General features: G+C 44.5%; 1 protein-coding gene across 1 annotated transcript in view; it reads left to right on the forward strand.

Annotated features, from left to right (window-relative positions):
- LOC138170957 (mortality factor 4-like protein 1) overlaps positions 1-8,414 on the forward strand; it is a 16,535-nt gene extending 8,121 nt beyond the window's left edge. Inside the window, exon 3 of the mRNA XM_069100377.1 lies at positions 8,337-8,414. The gene's annotated coding sequence lies outside the window, so the exon portion shown is untranslated. The remainder of the gene's footprint in view (positions 1-8,336) is intronic.
- Positions 8,415-19,622: the final 11,208 nt, after the last annotated feature.

Consider the following 19,622-nt stretch of genomic DNA (forward strand, 5'->3'; position numbering starts at 1 on the left):
TCTTTCTTTCTTTCTTTCTTTCTTTCTTTCTTTCTTTCTTTCTTTCTTTCTTTCTTTCTTTCTTTCTTTCTTTCTTTCTTTCTTCCCTCCCTTCTCTCCTTTCTCTCCTTCCTTTCTTAGCATTGTCTAGTTGGTGAAATCATCTTCTTTAGCTGTAAAACAGTAAATCTGTTGCTCTCCAGGAAAGGAAGGTGTGATTAATGGTTCTCAGTTTTATTTATGTATAACTTTCACAAAATACTTTTTTTCTCCTTTAAAACTTCTAGAGAGCAGTACCCCAAAACTCACTAGAATATTTTGGCATCTATAAAAACATTCAAGCCACGATTTGGAAATTCAGAGTAAAGAAATTATATTTCAGTACTTTATAAGGAATGAGAAGTTAACATTAGGACTGGGTATCTGGGATGAAAGAGGCATTTCTTCTGCCAGTGCTTTGGATGATAGCAGTAATAACAGTGCTGGTATCCCCAAAGGGGGGGTGTTTGAAACAAATTGTGGGGCACTAGATGGAAAATATGACAGAGAATGCTAGTACTTGCCATCTGGCAAAACCTCATAAGGAGTTGATTTTCTCTTTTCTCAAGATTCATTCATAATTCACAATTTGGTTGGTAAAGTTTATACACTTCAGGATCTATCCAAATAAAGCAATAACTCATTTGTTTGGAGAATTTAACATCTATTATTAGCCTCTATTTAGCCTTTGGAATTTGTAAGCCTTTATGATGAAAGGTACCAAATAATGGCCAGTACTGTTCAGTAGAATAAGTATATAGCCATTTAGTTTGAGAGAGCTCAATAGTTACACGCTTAAAGCAGCTAGCTCTTCCTGGTATTTTTTTATCCTAATTTGCCAACAGGAGCCTAGGAAGCCTATGTTCTAGGACAGATTGATCAGTTCCCATAATGACCACTGACCATTACTGATGATATCTAAGGATTACATCACCTACTGACCACTATAGCGTCTGCGAATTATGTCAGCTACTGACCACTGTGACTGAGGGTCAGTCACTGATCAGTACAAACAATGTGAATTATGTCAAGATTACATCATTATTTTGGCTGGGATAACACTGACGGCTTCAGGCTTGTGTCAGAATTAACAGAATTCAAGAATTTAGACAGGAAAAGTGGTCAAGAATGACAGACAGATAATTAGATGGACAAATGTATTACTTGTTTGCCTGTGGGAGATAAGATGAAGGGCCACAGGGTTCAGGAAAAAATCCTAGTCTTGGCCTGGAGAATTCACCCAAAGCTAGCTAATAAGTTATTCAGGAGCAAGAGACAGACATAAGATAATACAGAATAAAAATATATAAAACACCAATTTGTCTCTGTAGATCTCTCAATTGGGAGAAAAGTGCTAGACTTCAGCTTTATCATCCCTCCCAGTTTCCCTCCTCTAGAAGTTCCTGAATTGATGAACTCACAGGTGTGCCCTTGGAAAGTTCTTCAAGATGGGGAGGTTGGGTCAGCCAGTCCCAGCTAGGGTTGCCAAAATTGCTGCATGATTATTCTTTTTTGTTTTGGAGGGGGGAAGGCCGGGCAATTGGAGTTATATGACTTGCCCAAGGTCACACAGCTAGTAAGTGTGTCTGTCAAGTGGCTGAGGTCCGTTTTGAACTCAGGTTCTCCTGACTCCAGTGCCGGTGCTCCATTTACTGCAGCGCCACCTAGCCACCCCTGCATGTATTCTTATCAATTCCACTGGCTAAAACTAATAAACTCAAATCAATCAAAAGACAGGATTTATTACACTCAGAGTGTGTCATACTCCACCAGCTGTTGAAGGAGAATGTGTTATTCACATTTTATCAAGCAATATCTATAAATTATACAAAACAAAGAAAAAAAATATGGCTGCTCATTACTACACAGCTGGCCATACAGAAAATGAAGTGTTCTTGTTAAGGGAAATTAGCTATAGGAGATAGATAAGGGATGTGTCTGGATTAATATCACTAGATTCACTAAAATAAAGGGGATTACCTGTCAGGCTAGATGAGGGAGGGGGACATTACAGTGACTCTAAAATCCTCCATTTTTAAAGCAATTAAATCCTTGTAGCAATTAGAACAGGTAAAGAAGACACTGAAGGAAACCATTTGCTATAGATGGTCTTGCAGTTCATGCAGGGATTATAACCCAGAAAAATGTCAAATACAGAACAAAATAGAATCAGGTATGTTCTGCCAGACATTCACTTTCAACCATCATTATGCTGATGAGAGTTTCTAATTCTTTCAGAGTTGTTTGTTTTTCCGTATTGTCATTGTATAAATAATTCTGGTTCTATTCACTTCACTCTGCATCAGTTTATCTAAGTCTGCTTAGCTTTTTTCTGAAACCCTCCTCTTCATAATTTTCTTATGGCAAAATCTTATTCCATCATACTTATATAACATAACTTGCTTAGTCATTCCCCATTTTATGGGTACCCCCTCAGATTCCAATTTCTTGCCACTTCAAAAGAGATATAAGTATTTTATTTTACCCTTAGAGTTCTTTTTACTTAGGACTAACCAATCCTTAATCAGCCCTCTAATTCCTCATTCTCCTTTTCCCCCCTTCACACTATTTCCTGGCCAAGTAAAATGTATTTTTGCGTCCAATTGTATGTATTGTGTGTTTAGTCTTCCCTTATTTGACCAGATCAGAAAAGAAGGAGGATGAAAGGTCAGCTGCTCCTGCCCCCTCCTCTTCCTTGTCTATATAGATATCTACATATACATCTTGATTATGTGAAATAATTTTCTCTAATCTTCCTTTCCCTTTTCCCACTAGTGTCTTCTTCATCTCCTTTTCCTTTCTTCTCTTAAGATAGTGAAGCTATAACAGAAGCACTCTTGTCCTCATCTAATTAGATTCCCTCTATGATCCTTAATGATAATAGGGTTCAGAGGGGACACATATATCATTTCTCCATATTTGAATATAAAACAATATAAAATTTACAGTTTATCCTTTTTTAGTCCCTTATGAACATTCATTTATGTTTACCTTTTTTAGTGCTTCTCTGAATGCCTTTGAATTTCAAAGTTTCTATACACCTGGTTTTTTAATCAGGAGTTTATTTTGGAAGCCTTATGTTTTACTAAAAAGTCATTTTTTCTCCTGTAGAATTAAGCTCCGTTTTGCTGGGTAAGTTACTCTTGGCTGTAAGCCCATATCCTTTTCCTTCTGGAATATATTATTCCAAGCTCCTCACTTCCTTATAGTGGCAACTTCTAAATCATGTGTGATCCTGACTATGGCTCTTTGGAACTTAAATTCTTTCTGGCTGGTTGCAGGACTTTTTCTTTGACTTGGAAGGTCTGGATTTTGGCAGTATTGTTCGTGGGAGTTTTCACTGTAGGATTTCTTTCAGGAGGTGACTGGTGGAATCTTTCAGTTTCTACTTGCCCTCTGGTTCTAAGAGATCTGGACAGTTTTCTTAGGATTAAATTATTTATTTTCTTTTTGATTTTTAATCCTGTCTTCAAGAATCTTTTGTTGAGGTCAGAGTTGGGAGAGCTGGTTCCAATTTGAAAGAATTCACTTAGACCTTCTCTTTAGCCAGTGGGAGCTTTATGGATGCAAAAGCGTACAGGCTTGAGATTTTAGCAAGGAGTTAAACAAAGGCATTGATATAGGAAAAGGACTAGACTTATATAGACAGGAAGCTACACAGTCTGTAGGATGATGATGTAATTTTTAGGGTTCCTAATGGGGGTTGGAGATTTAGGGACAGGATGAGGAAGATGGGTGACACAAGATAAGGGTGATGGGAAATTTTATGACCCAGGATGGGGGAAGACAAGGAATTCCATGGTCCAGGATAAGGGGGAAGTTTTATGGTATTCTAAGATAGAGGAAGAGACTGTAGGGCACCTTCAGGTTAGAGAATAAACTAGGGGCTTCACAAAGTACTGGAAAAGCAACCCTTAATATTATTTTTAGCCCTTAGGGATCCACGTCATCTTTTATTGAATATAATTTTATTGTGTTGTGGTTAGTAAATAACATGTTTAATATTTTTGCTTTTCTGAATTTGTTTGTAAGGTCTTTATACTTAACACATGGTCAATTTTTGTAAAAGTGGTTTGGATAGCTTAGAAATATCATATTTATCTTTTCTAAAATACTGTTTTGGTCCTTAACTTGATTTTTATCTTTTTTTTTTGGAGGGGGGAAGGCAGGGCAATTGGGATTCAGAGACTTGCCCAAGGTCACACAGCTAGTATGAGTTGATTTTGGTTTATCTTTTTGGTATACTTATATGGGTCTGAAGGGGGCCATTGAGGCCCCTATTATTATTTTTCATCTATTTCTCCCCATAATTTTATGAATTTTTAATTCAAGCATTTAGATACTATGCCATTTGTTTTGATTTTAATTTTGTTTTTTATTCAGAACTTAAATTTAAAAAATTTCATATGCAAACCACAATACAAAAAGAGGAATCTATGTGGAGCTCTGTAACTCCATTTCCCACCACTGGCTTTTTAAAAAATGTTCGCTACTTGCCTTTACTTTTTTTTTTTTTTTTTGCTTTTTGGAGGGGGAAAGGCATGGCAGTTGCAGTTAAGTGACTTGCCCAAGGTCACATGGCTATTACATGTTAAGTGTCTGAGGCTGGATTTGAATTCAGGTCCTCCTGACTCCAGGGCTGGTGCCCTATTCACTACATCACCTAGCCTCCCCTACACATCATTTTAAAATGGCTCTTCTTATTTATGTTTCCTTCTGTTTTCCTCTGTGCCTTTAAAAAATGTCCTAGTGGCTCTGTTTCAGGGGAATCTCTTGCTATATCTCCCTCCTCTGCTAATGCATCCTTCACTAATCAACTGAGAAAAATAAAGGCAACCCCCCACCCCAGTCTTGGAGCAAATATGAATAGCCAAACAAAACCAAGTTGCAAGCATCCATGCTAGGCCTTTGCTCTTCTCTCTGGGCTCAAATGTGACCCATGAATACAAGGTGCCTCAGGAGACCCTCTTGTCCTCTTTGTTAATGATCTTTCCTACTCTTAGGTGAGGGAATGATGGAAAATGGCTATGACTTTGTGATCTTCAAAAGGTCTAGAAAGGTTCCAGGGCTCAAGGAACTAGAATCCATGCCACAGTTTCCTAACAGTTGGAAGAGGAAAGTGTGTCTTACAGTTTTGTTTTTAAATACTCATATCCTTGCTAGATCTCCTCAGTTAATATTCTTTTGCAGAAGCTAATTGGTGTTAATTGGTTAAATTGATAAATGAGGTGCTAGTGATATAAGGGAAATGAACATACATACTGAAATTGGGGGCCCAGGTGAGGAGGAGGTAGAGCTAGCTGTTCTTGAAGTACCTGGGAGGGTGAGGAAGGATTGGGATAAGGACCCTTAGAATGTATAAAGGGCTACACACATTTCTCTGAATTTACCCTTTTGACATTTCTTTTCTTTCTTTCTTTTTGCTGGTCGGATTCAGATAATTTTTTATTTTTTTAAATCAAATCTTTATTAACTTCTAGTTTGCATCATTCATTTCCGCCAGATTTTGAGTTACAAAATTTCTCCCCTTTTTCCCCTACCCACCACCCCAAAATAGCAGTGCCACAGGATATCCTCTCCTCCAATCTGCTCTCTCTCATAAATTCTCCCATACCCCCTCTGATTTTCCAGTAGGACACGGTGGATCTCTATGCCCCAGTGCTTGTATATCTTATTTCCCAGTTACATGAAAAATAATATTGATAATAGTATATATATTTATATTTAAACATTTGATTTTAAAAGTTTGAATTCCAGATTCATTCCCTTCCTCCCTTGTCACCCACCCTTACTGGGAAGATAAGCAGTTCAGTATAGGTTGCACATGCGTAGCTATGCATAACATTTCCATAGTGGATATATTGTGAAAGACTGACTATATTTCCCTCCCTCCTATCATACCTCACACTTGTTCTATTCTCTACTTTCATCCTGTCCCTTTTCAAAAGTGGGTACTTTCAACTCCCCCCCCCCAACCTGCTATCATCCTCCCTCTCTTCCCCTTCCCCCTTACTCTCCTGCAGTGTGAGATACCCTATTTATTGGGTGTGTCATTCCCTCCCTAAGGCAAATTCAATGAGAGTAAGGTTGACCCATTCCCTTTGCCTTACTGTTCTTCCCCTCCATTGTAACCATTTTCCCTCTTCTATATGACATAATTTACCCCATTCTGTCTCTCCCCATCTCCTCTCTCACCTCTTATTTTCAGCTTTTAAGTATCATCCCTTCCCATTAAATTGGTCCTGTGCCCTCTATCTATGTATACCTGTACACATATATACACACACTCACATATGTATTCATACACCCATATACCCTCCTATATAGACATATATATATACATTTCTATTCTTCAATTATTCTCATACTGAGAAAAGTTTATTAAGTTACAATTATTGTTTTTCCCTGTAAGAATATAAATAGTTCAACTTTGATAAGTTCCTTATGATTTCTTTTCCCTGTTTACCTTCTCATGCTTCTCTTGCTTCTTGTATCTCAATTTCAAATTTTCTGTTCAACTCTGGTTTTTTCATCAAGAATGCTTGAAAGTCCTCTATTCCACTGGATGTCCATATTTTCCCCTGAAACATAATATTCAGTTTTGCTGGGTAGGTGACTCTTGGTTTTAATCCCAGCTCCTTTGACCTCCGGAATATCATATTCCAAGCCCTTTGATCCCTCAGTGTAGAAGTTGCCAGACCCTGTGTTATCCTGATTTTGTTTCCAAAATATTCAAGTTGTTTCTTCCTAGCTGCTTGTAATATTTTCTCCTTGATCTGGGAATTCCAGAACCTGGCTATAATATTCCTAGGAGTTTTGTTTTGGGGATCTTTTTTCAGGAGGTGATCAGTGGATTCCTTCAACCTCTATTTTGCCCTCTGGTTCTAAAACATCAGGGCAATTTTCCTTGAGAATTTCTTGAAGGATGATTTGTAGGTTCTTTTTTTGATCATGGCTTTCAGGTAGTCCAATAATATTTAAATTATCTCTCCTGGATCTATTTTCCAGGTCAGTGGTTTTCCCAATGAGATATTTCACATTGCCTTCTATTCTTTCATTTGTTTGGATCTGTTTAACAGCATCTTGATTTCTCATAAAGTCCCTAGCTTCCACTTGCTGAAGGAAAGATTCTCCTCATTGAGCTTTTGAGATTCTTTTTCCATCTGGCAAATTCGGGTTTTTAAGGCATTCTTCTCCTCATTGGCTTTTTGAGCCTCTTTTGCCATTTGAGTTAGTCTATTTTTAAGGTGTTATTTTCCTCAGTCAGGTTGTTGACTCTCAATTCATAATTTTCTTGCATTGTTCTCATTTCCATTCCCAATTTTTCCTCTACTTCTCTTCTTTGGTTTTCTGAATCCTTCTTAAGGTCCTCAAACCTTAAGCCTGTAACCAGCTCATATTTTCCTTAGAAGCTTTTGGTGCAGGAGTTCTGACTTCACTGTCTTCCTCCTGTTCCATACTTTGGTCTTTTTTGTCCCCAAAATAGGAGTGCAAAGTTGGATTGCTCTGCTTGGTTTGCTTCCTTTGCCTTCTCATGTTGCCACTCAATAACTTGACTTTTGGGCTTTTTGCCACAGTAGGACTCTGCTACCAGACAGGGGAGCTTTCGTCCCAAACGCTGGGGTTTTCTCAGATGCTTGAGGTATTAGATGGGCGCCCTCTCTGAAGACTCCACACGCTCTGGCAAGCTGGTCACACACCCCAGGACCTCCACCCTAGACTGCAATCCAGATCCAAGCAGTTTGAAGCAAGAGCGATTACCCCTCAGACTGTTAGCTTGGTCCCCCTATGATCTGCAGGCCAGGAGCTGAAGCTGCTACGTGGCAGCAGCTTCTTGCCCCGGGGGGCAAAGGCTGACCGCACTCCCAACTACTGGATCCCAATGTCCACACTGCACTGACCTTTCACTTTGTCCTTAGCATCTATGTGTTGATAATTCTGGAAACGGCCACAGCTTCTGCTGATCTGAAGTCCCTCCAGCTTGTGGTTGGTCAGGCTATAACTTGACCCTGAAGGGTCAGGTAATATATGTGTGTGTGTATATATATATATATATATATACACACACACACACACACACACATCCTGGGGCTATAACCTCTGGCTTGTGAAGGGCTTGGGGCAGCTCCCAGAGTGCTGCCAGCCAGGCTGTCCTCAGTGGGAGGTTAGCTTCTCTGTGTTATTTTGTGGGTTACATAGATCCAAACTTTGTTCAGAGTCACCTTTTACATGAATTGGAGGGGGTGGGAGCCAGAGCTTCGCGGAGGTCCTGTTTCTACTCCACCATCTTGACTCCCCATTTCTTTTTCTTTTTACAGGTGAACCGGTGAAAATGTACTACATACAGCTTACATAAAAAAGAAGCATTTAACAAATAAAACATGGTTCCTTTCAAAGCTGTGTTTGCCTTTATTTTTATCGCATTCACTTAGCACAGTGCCTAGCACATAGTAAATGCTTAATAAATGTTTGTTGACTGACTGACTTACTTGGTGGCATGGGACTCATTACTGGAATATTGCTCATCCCCAAGGAACAGGAGAAATTCTGGGTCATGGGGCCAACAAAATAGGAGATTAAATGCCTTTTCCAGGCCCCACTTCCAAAACCTCCAGAAAAGAGGAATTATGCCCTACTTGTAGAACAGTTATACCCTAGAGTCAGGGGTGGGGAACCTGTGACCTCAAGGCCACATGTGGCCCACTGGGACCTCAAGTGTAGCCCTTTGACTGTATCCCAACTTCACAGAACAAATCCACTTAATAAAAGGATCTGTAAAACTTGGACTCATTCAAAGAGCTGCACTTGAGGACATAGAAGGCCACAGGTTTACCACTTCTGCCATGGACCATAGGACAAAGAAGAGAGAATCTTGAAAAGGCAAACTATGGTTGAATTAACACCATAAGGGAACAGGACTCCTTACAGCACTCATTCAGCACCCTTCCCCACCAGCCTTCTTTTTGCCACCAGAGACCCACAGACTGACAGATGAGCTTCTGATTGGGGCCCATATGTCTCCAGAGTCTTTGCCAGCACACCTGCCCTTCCTCCTCACCAAGACAAGCCCCAGACATTGATTCTACCAAGTGTACCTCTGCCTGGGGCTAGGACTGCCCTAGGGACCCCCAGGTTGCAGAGACTGTGCCAGGGGTGCCCCCCTACACTGCAAAAGGGGGAGGTTCTGATTCAGCCTGACAAAGGACGAAAGGGGAGCCAAGGGAGGAACTGGGGCAGGGGGCCCTGCATGCTGCCTCCACATGTAAAACCTGAGGCCTTTTCACTACATCACGGTGAATGAGTGGAATCTAGTGGTCAGTGTCAGAGAGACTGGGGATGGGAGAAGGGGAGGGCACTGTCTGTAGCCCTGAAATCACACTGATTAGACAGATGCCTATTCTGCCCACATCAAAGCTCAACCACCCCTTCTCCATTCACGTAACCACCAGCCTCCTCACTTACCTCCTTGTCTTTATTTCCCTCCCTGCCCCTCTAACTGCTTCAGTCATACAACTACCAAAATTATCTCTATGAAGACCTTTACAACTTTGTTTTCTAAATTTGTCTTCTGTCAGACTTGTTCAGCCAAGCTTCACTGTTTCCTCTGTCAGGACCCCCCCCCCCCCATGGGGGTCCAAAGCACTTAGTTTCTCAAGAAATGAGTAGTTCAGCAGCTCCTTCTGCCCCAGCCACGCTGCAGGAATGAACACACTAGGCCAGGACATGAGGGGAATGAATCTTCCAGGGCAGAAAGGGGCTGTGGGCCCTGCCTTGTGTTCCTTCACCCTCTGGGAATGAGCTGCACTGAGCCATCCCCACTTTCCATCCCAGCTCCTGCTTCCCACCAGTGGCCTGTGTATTTCTCAGATGTCTTATCAGGGCTGAAAGGGTTGATTGGCTCTTGTGAGTAGGGGCTGTTTCCATCATTGCTTTTATCCCCAGTGCCTAGAAGAGTTCCTGGACCATCCTAGGGGCTTAGTAAATGCTCGTGGATTTATTGCCTTGGTCTGGATTGGAATTCATGGCTCTGGTTGTTAGGACAGCTTATGGTAAGGAGCAGCAGCCTTCTGGCCACTAAATGGCAACGTTCCTCACCCAACAGAAGGCAGCCTGGACTTCCAGGTGGAAGCTTGTCGTAAGTCTACTGTCAATGAGCCACTCCCAAGCATCATCATGCCAACATAGAGTCCTCAGAGGAGTAATCAGAGTGGCAGTAGCTCTTGCCTCTCCAGGCCTCCGGGTTTGCAAAGGGCTTTTCTCCCAACAACCCTGTGAAATGGGGAGTGCAAGGATGATTTGAGAGCAGGTAGAGATGAGTGCCTTCAGTCTGGAGATCTAAGTCCTTGGGAAGGTAGAGCCCAACAGAGGGAGATGGGTGGATTCTCTGATCCCAAAGGCTTTCTCCTTGTTAGATGGGAGATCTCAACTTAAGGATAGACCCTGGGGAGATAGAGACCCCTGGAGAGGGAAGAAGAGTTGTCAGCCTATCAAACAAACTTTTATTAAGTGCCTGCTGTGTGTATATGCCAGGCAGTGTGATCAAATATGAGTCCTTTTCATTTTCCATCAGATAAAAATAAAGCCTGTTATTTGTTATGTTATTAGCCTGATTGGTCAGATAGAAGCTTAAGGTCTTAAATCTTTTCTTTGTGGAGATTTAAAAGCCAAATTCTGGTATCCACTGGTTTGGTGGCAAAACTTACCCTGGGAAACAACTGTATGGTGCTAAAAACCCTGGCTGCTCTGGAGTCAGAGGACATGGGTTCCAGTGCTGCCCGGTGCTTAGTACCTTTGTGACCCTGGGCAACAACTTAACTTTTGAGTCTCTGTTTCTTCTCTCCTGGCTAGGAGATCAGTGAAGTCACCAGAGTGTCTGGGATGATGTTGGTCCCTTCCCTGATGCATGTGTTAACAACAACTGCATGCCTTATATATACTAATGTATACTATATAAATATTCTATATATATAGTATATATATTATATAAATGTATACTAATATTATACTTCTGCATACTAATCTGCATTCGGCATCTTATTTCTACTTTCCCTGTCTCTTACTCTGCCTCTCTCCATCTCTGCATCTCTATATCTCTTTGTTTTGTTCTCTGTCTCTCAGTATTTACTATATATATGTGTATATATGTCAGTATGTTCATATGTGTACATGTGTGGGTACCTCCTGATATTTTGTACCCCTGGTGATTTAGATTTGCTCCCAGGTGGCAGGCCAGGACAAAGCTAGGAAGAAGCGCTCCCCTCCTCCTGGCCTAGGGATCATAATGGAGGCCTGATAAGGAGGCATCCTGAGTGCCAGCAACTCAGAATTCCACGGATCCTTGGCAATGACCTGTCACCATGGCCACCAGTGATAGGGATTAGCTGCTCCTGCCTTGCTGGACACTAAATTTTTCCTTTAGTGAACTTGACATCCCCCACCACCTCCCCTGTCTTACTTAGTTGGAACATCCAGGGGCCCAGGGTTTGGGGTTTTTGGCACAAGGGGCTTCCATGCCTGCTTATTCTTTCACATTTACATTGAAATATGATTGAGCCAAAGCAGTTCATACAGTAGTGATTTAGAGCATTTTTCCATATGACTATAGATAACTTTAGCTTCCTCATCTGAAGAGTGACAATAGTCACTCATAAAATGTTAGAGGGTTAACCTCTGCTGGGCTTACATGTGTTCATTTGTGCTACCTGGCAAGGGAGAAAATGCATTTTTACTTTACTTCTTACTAAAAAAATCACAGTGAGGGCCTCACTCCAGGATTAAGTGAACTGCATTTTCCTCTCTCTCTCTCTCTCTCTCTCTCTCTCTCTCTCTCTCACACACACACACACATACACACACACCACACACATTCACATACATACACACACATACATACATACATATACACACACACACACACACACACACACACACACACACACACACACATACCATGTGCTCTCACAGGCCAGATGCTGGGGGTGGGAGATGGAAGAGGGAAAGGAGGGTAATAGTTGTCCCATAATTCTGAAGTATCAAAGATCATACATAGGGAATTATGCCAATAGATTTGGTCTTAGTTCCATTCCCAGTGGGGCTGCTCATTCCAACAAGATAAGCAGCTCCCTAATTAGGAAGATCCCTAGGACAAGCTCTGTGAACTTTGGCAAATGTCCTTTCAGCAGTGGTGTTCAGTGTTCTGAGGACCTTCCCATTTCTGGGTTTCTTTTTTTGGGGGGATTTCTAGGATCCTATGTGACTCTGCCAACTCTTACATACCCTGATCTCAGGCAGTACTATATTGGAGACATTTCTAACCAGCTTGTGAGATCCGGTTGTTAAATTTTTAGTGTGAGCATTTAAATCTCAGAAATTGGCAACTGATACATATCAGGTCTTGATTTTGTATTCTGTTGATGTCTAGACTTAAGAAAGCATCAATATAAATCGTCAAAGGATATAAACAGGCAGTTTTCAGATGAAGAAATTAAAGCTTTCCATACTCATATGAAAAAAATGCTCTAAATCACTATTGATTAGAGAAATGCACATTAAAACAACTCTGAGGTAACACATCACACCTATCAGATTGGCTAATATGGCAGAAAAGGAAAATGATAAATTCTAGAGAAGATGTGGGAAAATTAGACGCTAATACATTGTTGGAGTTGTGAACTGATCTAACCATTCTGGAGAACAATTTGGAACTATGCCCAAAGGGATATAAAACTGTACATACTCTTTGATGTAGTAATACCACTACTAGGTCTGTATCCCAAAGAAATCATAGAAAAGGGAAAAGGACTCCTGTGTACAAAAATATTTATAGCAGCTCTTTTTGTGGTGTTTAAGAATTGGAAATTGAGAAGATGCCCATCAACTGGGGACTGGCTTTACAAATTGTGGTAAGTGAATATAATGGATAATGGAAAACTATTGTTCCATAAGAAATGGTGAGCAGGTGGACTTCAGAAAAACCTGGAAAGATTTGGATGAACTGATGCTGAGTGTAGTAAGCAGAACCAGGAGAACATTACACAGTAACAGCCATGGGGGCTCCTTCCCAGCTACCCAGAGTCTCGCCTGGCCATATCACAGGAACACTCTTCCAAAGAGTGAGTCCCAAAGCAAAACCTCACCTTAGAGTATATATACCTTTCTTCAGAGCCCGAGGGCATCACAACCCTCATGACCCATTACCTAATTACAAAGTGGCAAAGGTATGGGCCTTCCTGAAAAACAAGCCTCCTCTAACCAAGCTTCTCTTGTTGGGCTCCACACCGCCTATTAATTGGCAGGGAAGATGTTCAACTCCTATTAACTTTACACTAGAATCCAGAAGCCAGAGTCTGGACATCTCTCCTCCTCCAAAGTCAGTTGTATTGTCAGGGCTCTGATAAACTCATTCACCCACTTCTTTGAGAATGCTAAAGGCATCATTGTGCCATTTGAATAGAGGGCAATGCTTCTAATGGGGAGAAAGGTTCTAATAGGGGCCTGGTATAGTGGTTAGGGTGCTGGATTTGAATTCAAGAAGACCTGAGTTCAAATCCTGCCACACACAGGTCATAGCTGTGTCACTCTAGGGAAGTTACTTAACCCCTCTGTGCCTCAAATTCCTCGTCTGAAAAATGAGAGGGAAACAGGATTCACTGGTCTCTAAGATTCTTTTCAGCTCTGAAGTCTATGGTCCTTTCCTCCTCTACTTGTGTAAGTTCATCCCCCCCCACAACCCCCAAGACATACACACAGGTGGATGGGGACTGCATTAGTTTTGTTGAGAAGGGAAGAAGGGTTCTAGGTCCCTCAATTCACCAGTGTGGCCAAAAACATCCCAGGCCAAATCTAGATTGGTTCCAGAGTTCCCCATAATGTCTGGGGCACGGATAATCACTATTTCTGTATGGGTTTAGATATGCTAAAGTTTGTACTCAGGGAAGATTGTCTGAAGGAGCCTTACCCAGCAAGCCTGCCCACAGAGCTACCCCTGTGTGAACCAAGGAAGGACAGGGAGCATAAAGTCCAACTGAGAGTCTCTGGGAAGAGAAAATTGCCTGGGCTGATTGAGGGAAGCAGAAGGAGCTGCCTTGGGGAAAGGGTTGATATGTGGAGAGGAGGAGGGACTGGGCAAGTTAATCCCTGTGAGTGGCAGCCCAGGCTGGTGGCATAGTAGGGGAGGGGAGAAAGGCTGTGGGAGCAATGAGGAACTTCAGTTGCCAGGGCTGCAGGCCTAGAATCATGGAACCTTCCAATCACAGACCCCCAGAGTTAGAGGGAACTGCAGATGCCTCATTCCCACCCAGGCCTGAGTCCTAATCCCCTGGACAACATTCAGGACTTGTGGGCATCCAGCCAGTACTGGAGAACTGAGTCCTTTCCTCCTGAAGCAGCTTCTTCCACACTGGGGCAGCTGCCTCATGGAGGGAGAGCAGGGATGTCAGCCTGATTCCCCTCCCTCCTCCCAACTAGAGAGAGTCCTCAGAGCCTCTCAATCCTCCCTCCCCTCTCTGCATCAGAGAGGGCTAGAAGTGGCATCTCTGGGTATCAGGGCAGCCTGTTCCCAGTGATCCATCCTAGACCCCAGTCCTGAAAGGGATATCAGAGGAGGGTCTGGAACCCCAGAGAGGTCCAGTGAATTGGCATGGTCACTCAGGTTACCAGAACCTTAGAATGTCAGAGTCAGGATTCCAAACCAGGCCCTGTGACTCCAACCCCAGTGTTCTGTCCCTTCAGGGAGTAGAGGAGGAGGTAAATAGGGTTAAATAATGTGAAGGTGTAAAGGATCTATCTACATGGGAAATCTTGGCCAGGAAATGCACTGGGGAGGGGGTGGGGGTGCTAGAGGGAAAGGCCTCCTCTCCATGGGATCAGATCTAACTATGATTCCCTGCAGGACCAAGGCTCAGAAGTCTATCAGGCCAGGCAGGGAGGCTGCAGGCAGAGTGTTACAGGTAGGGGGTAGCAAGGATGGTCTCAGGTAGCCTGGCAGCTCAACCCTGGCTTTATGAGTGAGGCAATGACCTCCAGAGAGCCTTATGGGGAAGAGTAGGGAAGGAGAATTGGATGTTCATAGATTTATTTTTTAATTATTTTTATTTATCTTTATTTATTTATTTTTCAAATCAAATGCTTTATTAACTTCTGGTTTACATCATTCATTTATGCCAGATTTTGAGTTACAAATTTTCTCCCCGTTTTTCCCTTACTCACCACCCCAAAATAGCGATCCCACTAGATGTCCCCTTCTCCAATCTGCTCTCTCCTGTATCTTCCCCCATTCCCCCTTCGACTTTCCAGTAGGGCATGGTGGATCTCTATGTCCCGGTGCTTGTATATCTTATTTCCCAGTTACATGCAAAATAATAGTAATAACAGTATATATATATTTAAACATTTGATTTTAAAGCTTTGAATTCCAGATTCATTCCCTTCCTCCCTTGTCACTCACTCTTACTGGGAAGATAAGCAATGATGTTCATAGATTTAAGGTGGAGGAGGTCCTTGCAGATGATCTCATCCCCAGAGAGAAGGAGAAGCTTGTCAAGGAGATTCACTGAATATTTAGCAGAAAATGAAGTCATAAAGTGTTAGTGTACCTTTGGAGAAGGAAAGTAATCTTTTTATGCAGTATAATTTATTGCATTTCTCACTGAATAAGAGGCATTGAAAGGGTTACTGAAAAGCCAAGGGGAAAGGGGCCTGAAAAGGTAGGGATCCCCTGCTCTGAACCAACCTTTAGAACCCCTGCACAGAGAAGGAAGGGCATGGAGTCCAGCCCTGACTCCAAACACTTTCTGCTACACTCAGCACTGGGCCAGATTCCTGCTTCCTCCTCACTTTCTACAGCCAAACACAATCTGATGGGATCCCTCACTTTGGCCCTCTGTTCTCCTAACACACAGATAGGCTGTGTCTCCATCAGGACACAGCCAAGGGAAACCACACAATTTCTCCTGAGGGTAAAACTGCGTGGCAGTCCCCAGAAAGGTTCCCAGAGAGGACCCAATCTAGGCAGTTCCTCCCTTCTCTCTCACTGCCCTGTCCCTTGGCCACCTGAACTTGTACTGACATCCTCCTGTAGTGCCTTGGGGTGACTTGGCAGGGCATGGCATGACTCTTGGCTGCAGGGAGTCCTGTTCAGGTGCTTCCTCTTGTTCTTGGGTGTCCACTCCCCTCCCTGGCTGAGAAGCTTTGAAGTTGTCTGGGCCCTTTCCCAGTTCTCCAGTTGCCTGGTCCTGCACCTCTAGCACTGTGCCCCTGAAGGAGGGAGGGGTGCCTGATGTGTGGTTTTGTTCATTACCTTTTATTTCGGGGTAAGAAAAGCCATGAGGGAATGAGGAAAGCCATGCCCAGGCAATCAAGGGAGCTTCTGGGCTTGGTTCCTGTTGGCCATCTCCTCCTGCTACACCAGGTCTACCAAAGACATGCTGGGGAAGTCAGGTCACTGGGGCCTCTGGGGGGTTGGGATGGCTGAGGCAGGGGGAGGCTGGTCCCAGCCCATCAGTGAGGGACCTGCTGGTGCCTCAGCTCTAGGGCAGAGGACAGAGCCAGGAGGCTCTGATGACAGAGCCATCAAAGGACCTGCCTAAGCTTGGTGATCCAGGCTGAGTTCCACAATGATTCCAATCCCTGGTGCTCCCTGATCTTCCACTTCCTCATGAGATATTGACTTTGCTGGCCTGAATCCCTGCTCTGTCCATTGGTCTTCTACTGTTTGGTGGTGTTGGGGGGGACTTTGGACCTCAGAACCAGTTCTCTGGCCTTTCTTTTTATGTGAGACAACTTCTATTCCCACCTTGAAGTCTGCACATGGGGGGGGACCTCCCCCCCCTTGGGAGAACACAGCAGGGGATCCTTTTCCTTCGGGGCAGCAGGAAGGCTGGAGAGGACTCCCTGCTGAGAAGCTGGGAGGTTATTCCCTAGTCCTAGCTAGCTTCCCCCTTTCTAGGTCTTTCCTTCCCCCCAGGCTGGTAGGCAGGTACACCTGTGGGACTGACCTGTTGAGCTCATCATGGACCTCATGACTGTCATCTGATTTCTCCCATCAATTCCTTCCCCAAGATCCATGTGCAGGGATTTTGGGAGCCAAGACTTGGCCCCAGCTCCCCCCACTCCAGCTCTGGATCTCCCTGTGGCATTGCCTCTTGTAAGGAGGAGGTGAGGTTGACCCTGAAGGGGCCCATTGGTCACTCTAACCAGTGCAGTAGAGGACTATCTGGGCAGTGGAGACAGCTTCTTCAGCGGGCAGAGGGCTGGGCTTGGGGGACGGAAAAGACCTAGGGTCCCATGTGGCTCCTGACCCCTGCTAGCTCTGTGACCTTGGGGAAGAAATCCCCGCCCCACCCCTCCCCACCTTTCTTAGCCTCAGTTTCCTGCTGTGTCCAAGGATGGGGTTGGACATGAACTCTGGGGCCCCTTCTGACTGTGCCTCTGTGTATGTCCCTGTGAGGTCCCTTGTCCAAAAGCAGTGTGTTGTGTTTTCAGAAGCATTTGACCAGGAGGGATAGTACCCCACCCTCACCCCCTTTCCAGCTAGGCCCATGGGCAGGTCCCTTCCCCTTTCTGGGTTGCCTCAGTTTCCACCTCTGCATCTGAGCTCCTGTACCCTGGGCCACCCCATGAGGAGGTGGTGAGATCCCTATCACTGGAAGGAGGGATGGAGGGAGAGACCAATTTTAGTCTTTGGCTTCTCTGGGCCCAGGGTGGTGGCTTGGGGGACAGGAAGGAGGGGAAAGGGCTGTGGGTGTGAGAGGCTGCATGCACAGCAGGGGGGAAGGATCCAGGAGCTCCCTCCAGGGGCTCTCTGCTCCCTCCGGGTCCTGACCTGGCTCTGCTGACCTCTCCTCATTGACTTGCCTCTCCTGAGGCATGCCCACCTCTGTGATTGGCCTCCTTGCCCAAGGTCCAGCTAACCATAGCTCCCTCATGGGAGTGTCATGTGACCCCCATGTCCCACTCTTCTGTCCTAAGTGGGGCTGGGGGCACACCTAGCCCCTCACAACTGGCTGCAGGCTCCAGGGAATCCTTTATATTTGGACTCCCTTGGCCCTGGCCCTTGGGTAGGGAAAGAGTTGGGGGGGGGTCTACCACAGAAACAGAAGGGTGGGGGAGGCAATGGGGAGCTACAGAGGCTAATTGGGGGGTTCCACAGGCAAACAGCAGGGACCCTTCCTTTGTGCCACCAGTAATCCTACCCACTGCCCAAGGGAAGAAAGGGCCTGAGAGCTAGGCATGGGCTACATGCCAAGGGTTCTGAGAATTTGATCTCCTTATTCTGGGCAGACCCACTAGACTGGGCCACCTTCCTAGTCTGTCCCTATGGCCCAGGCGGTCCATCCAGGGTTGGGCTGTGAGAGCTGCTTCCTTGGAGCTGGGGGATCTAGAGAGCCTGGGCAAGGGGGAGTGCCAGGCTCAGGGTCCAAGCCCTCCTGGGGGCCCAGGAGAAAATTGTGGAGGTGAAAAGGGAGACAGTCATTACCAACCTTCTGGTCATGCCAGGGATGGAAGGAAAATGCTTCAGAGGGGACCTCTCTATTGACTGATTTCATGAGATCAGACCCCTCCCCCAACCTGCCTGGGAACAGAAGTTGAGGGCTCCTTCCTATTCCCCCGGCCCTGCTGGAGGGAGACGGGCCTCACTGGCCCTGAAATGTCAGTCATTTGGCCAGGATGGCCCCGGAGGAGTTTTTTGCTCTCTTTTCCTGAGAGAAAATCTTTGACTCAAATTTATGTGAGAACTTAATTTTGCCTCCCCTGTTCCAGGCACTGAGATGCCTCTGTCAGAAAAGGGGCATGTGGAATTCTTTAACTAAATGAGAGGAAACAGCTTTAGGGGATACAATCCATCTCAAAAAAGGAAAGGAAGGGGAAAAAGAGACAGAAAAGGGGAGAAAATGATCCAAGAGGAAGGAGAGAGCTTTAGAGGATCCAGCACACCTCAAAAAAAAAAAAGGGAAGGAAGAGAAACGAAAACCTAGGAGGGAGGGTTCGCTTGGGAAGTTCCAGTTGCCTCAAAAACACCGGACCAAACCAAAATAAATAAGGAAAACCCATCCAGGAGGGGAAAGAGGGCTTTTAAGGGCCTCTTGCTGCCTAATCTCCTCCTTCCATGGGACGAAAGATAGAGATTTCCTTCTGAAATCTTCCTCCAGCTGGTCTCCAGGGCCAGTTCTTCCTCAGTGGGCCAGGGTGGCCTCCTGTCAGCAATTTTACCAATGAAGTTCCCTCCCCCAGGGGGAGGCCATTCCAAAGGGATTTGTAAGCAGTTCATATTTTTCTTGGAGGCTTTTGATGCAGGAGTTCTGACTTTGCTGTCTTCCTCCCGCTCCATGCCTTGATCCCTTTTGTCCCCCAAAATAATTCTATGGTCTGTTTGTGCTTCCTCTGCTTGCTCATATTGCCAGTCAATTACTTGATGTTTGAGCTCTTTGCCACGGTAGAACTCTGCTTCCAGAATGGAGAGAGCTTTGTCCCAAATCGCTGGGGTTTTCACAGCTGCTGGAGCTATTTGGACGGTGCCCCGTCTCTACAGCCCCCACAAGCTCTGGCTCACTGGTCACATGTTGGGGGCCAGGAAGTAATGGTATATGGGCTAGTGCCTGCTTGCT

The sequence above is a fragment of the Petaurus breviceps genome, unplaced genomic scaffold (assembly GCF_028583685.1).
Source record: "Petaurus breviceps papuanus isolate PSGF00001 unplaced genomic scaffold, PetGlider_PUasm1.0 400, whole genome shotgun sequence".
In the NCBI taxonomy this organism is placed as follows: domain Eukaryota; kingdom Metazoa; phylum Chordata; class Mammalia; order Diprotodontia; family Petauridae; genus Petaurus; species Petaurus breviceps.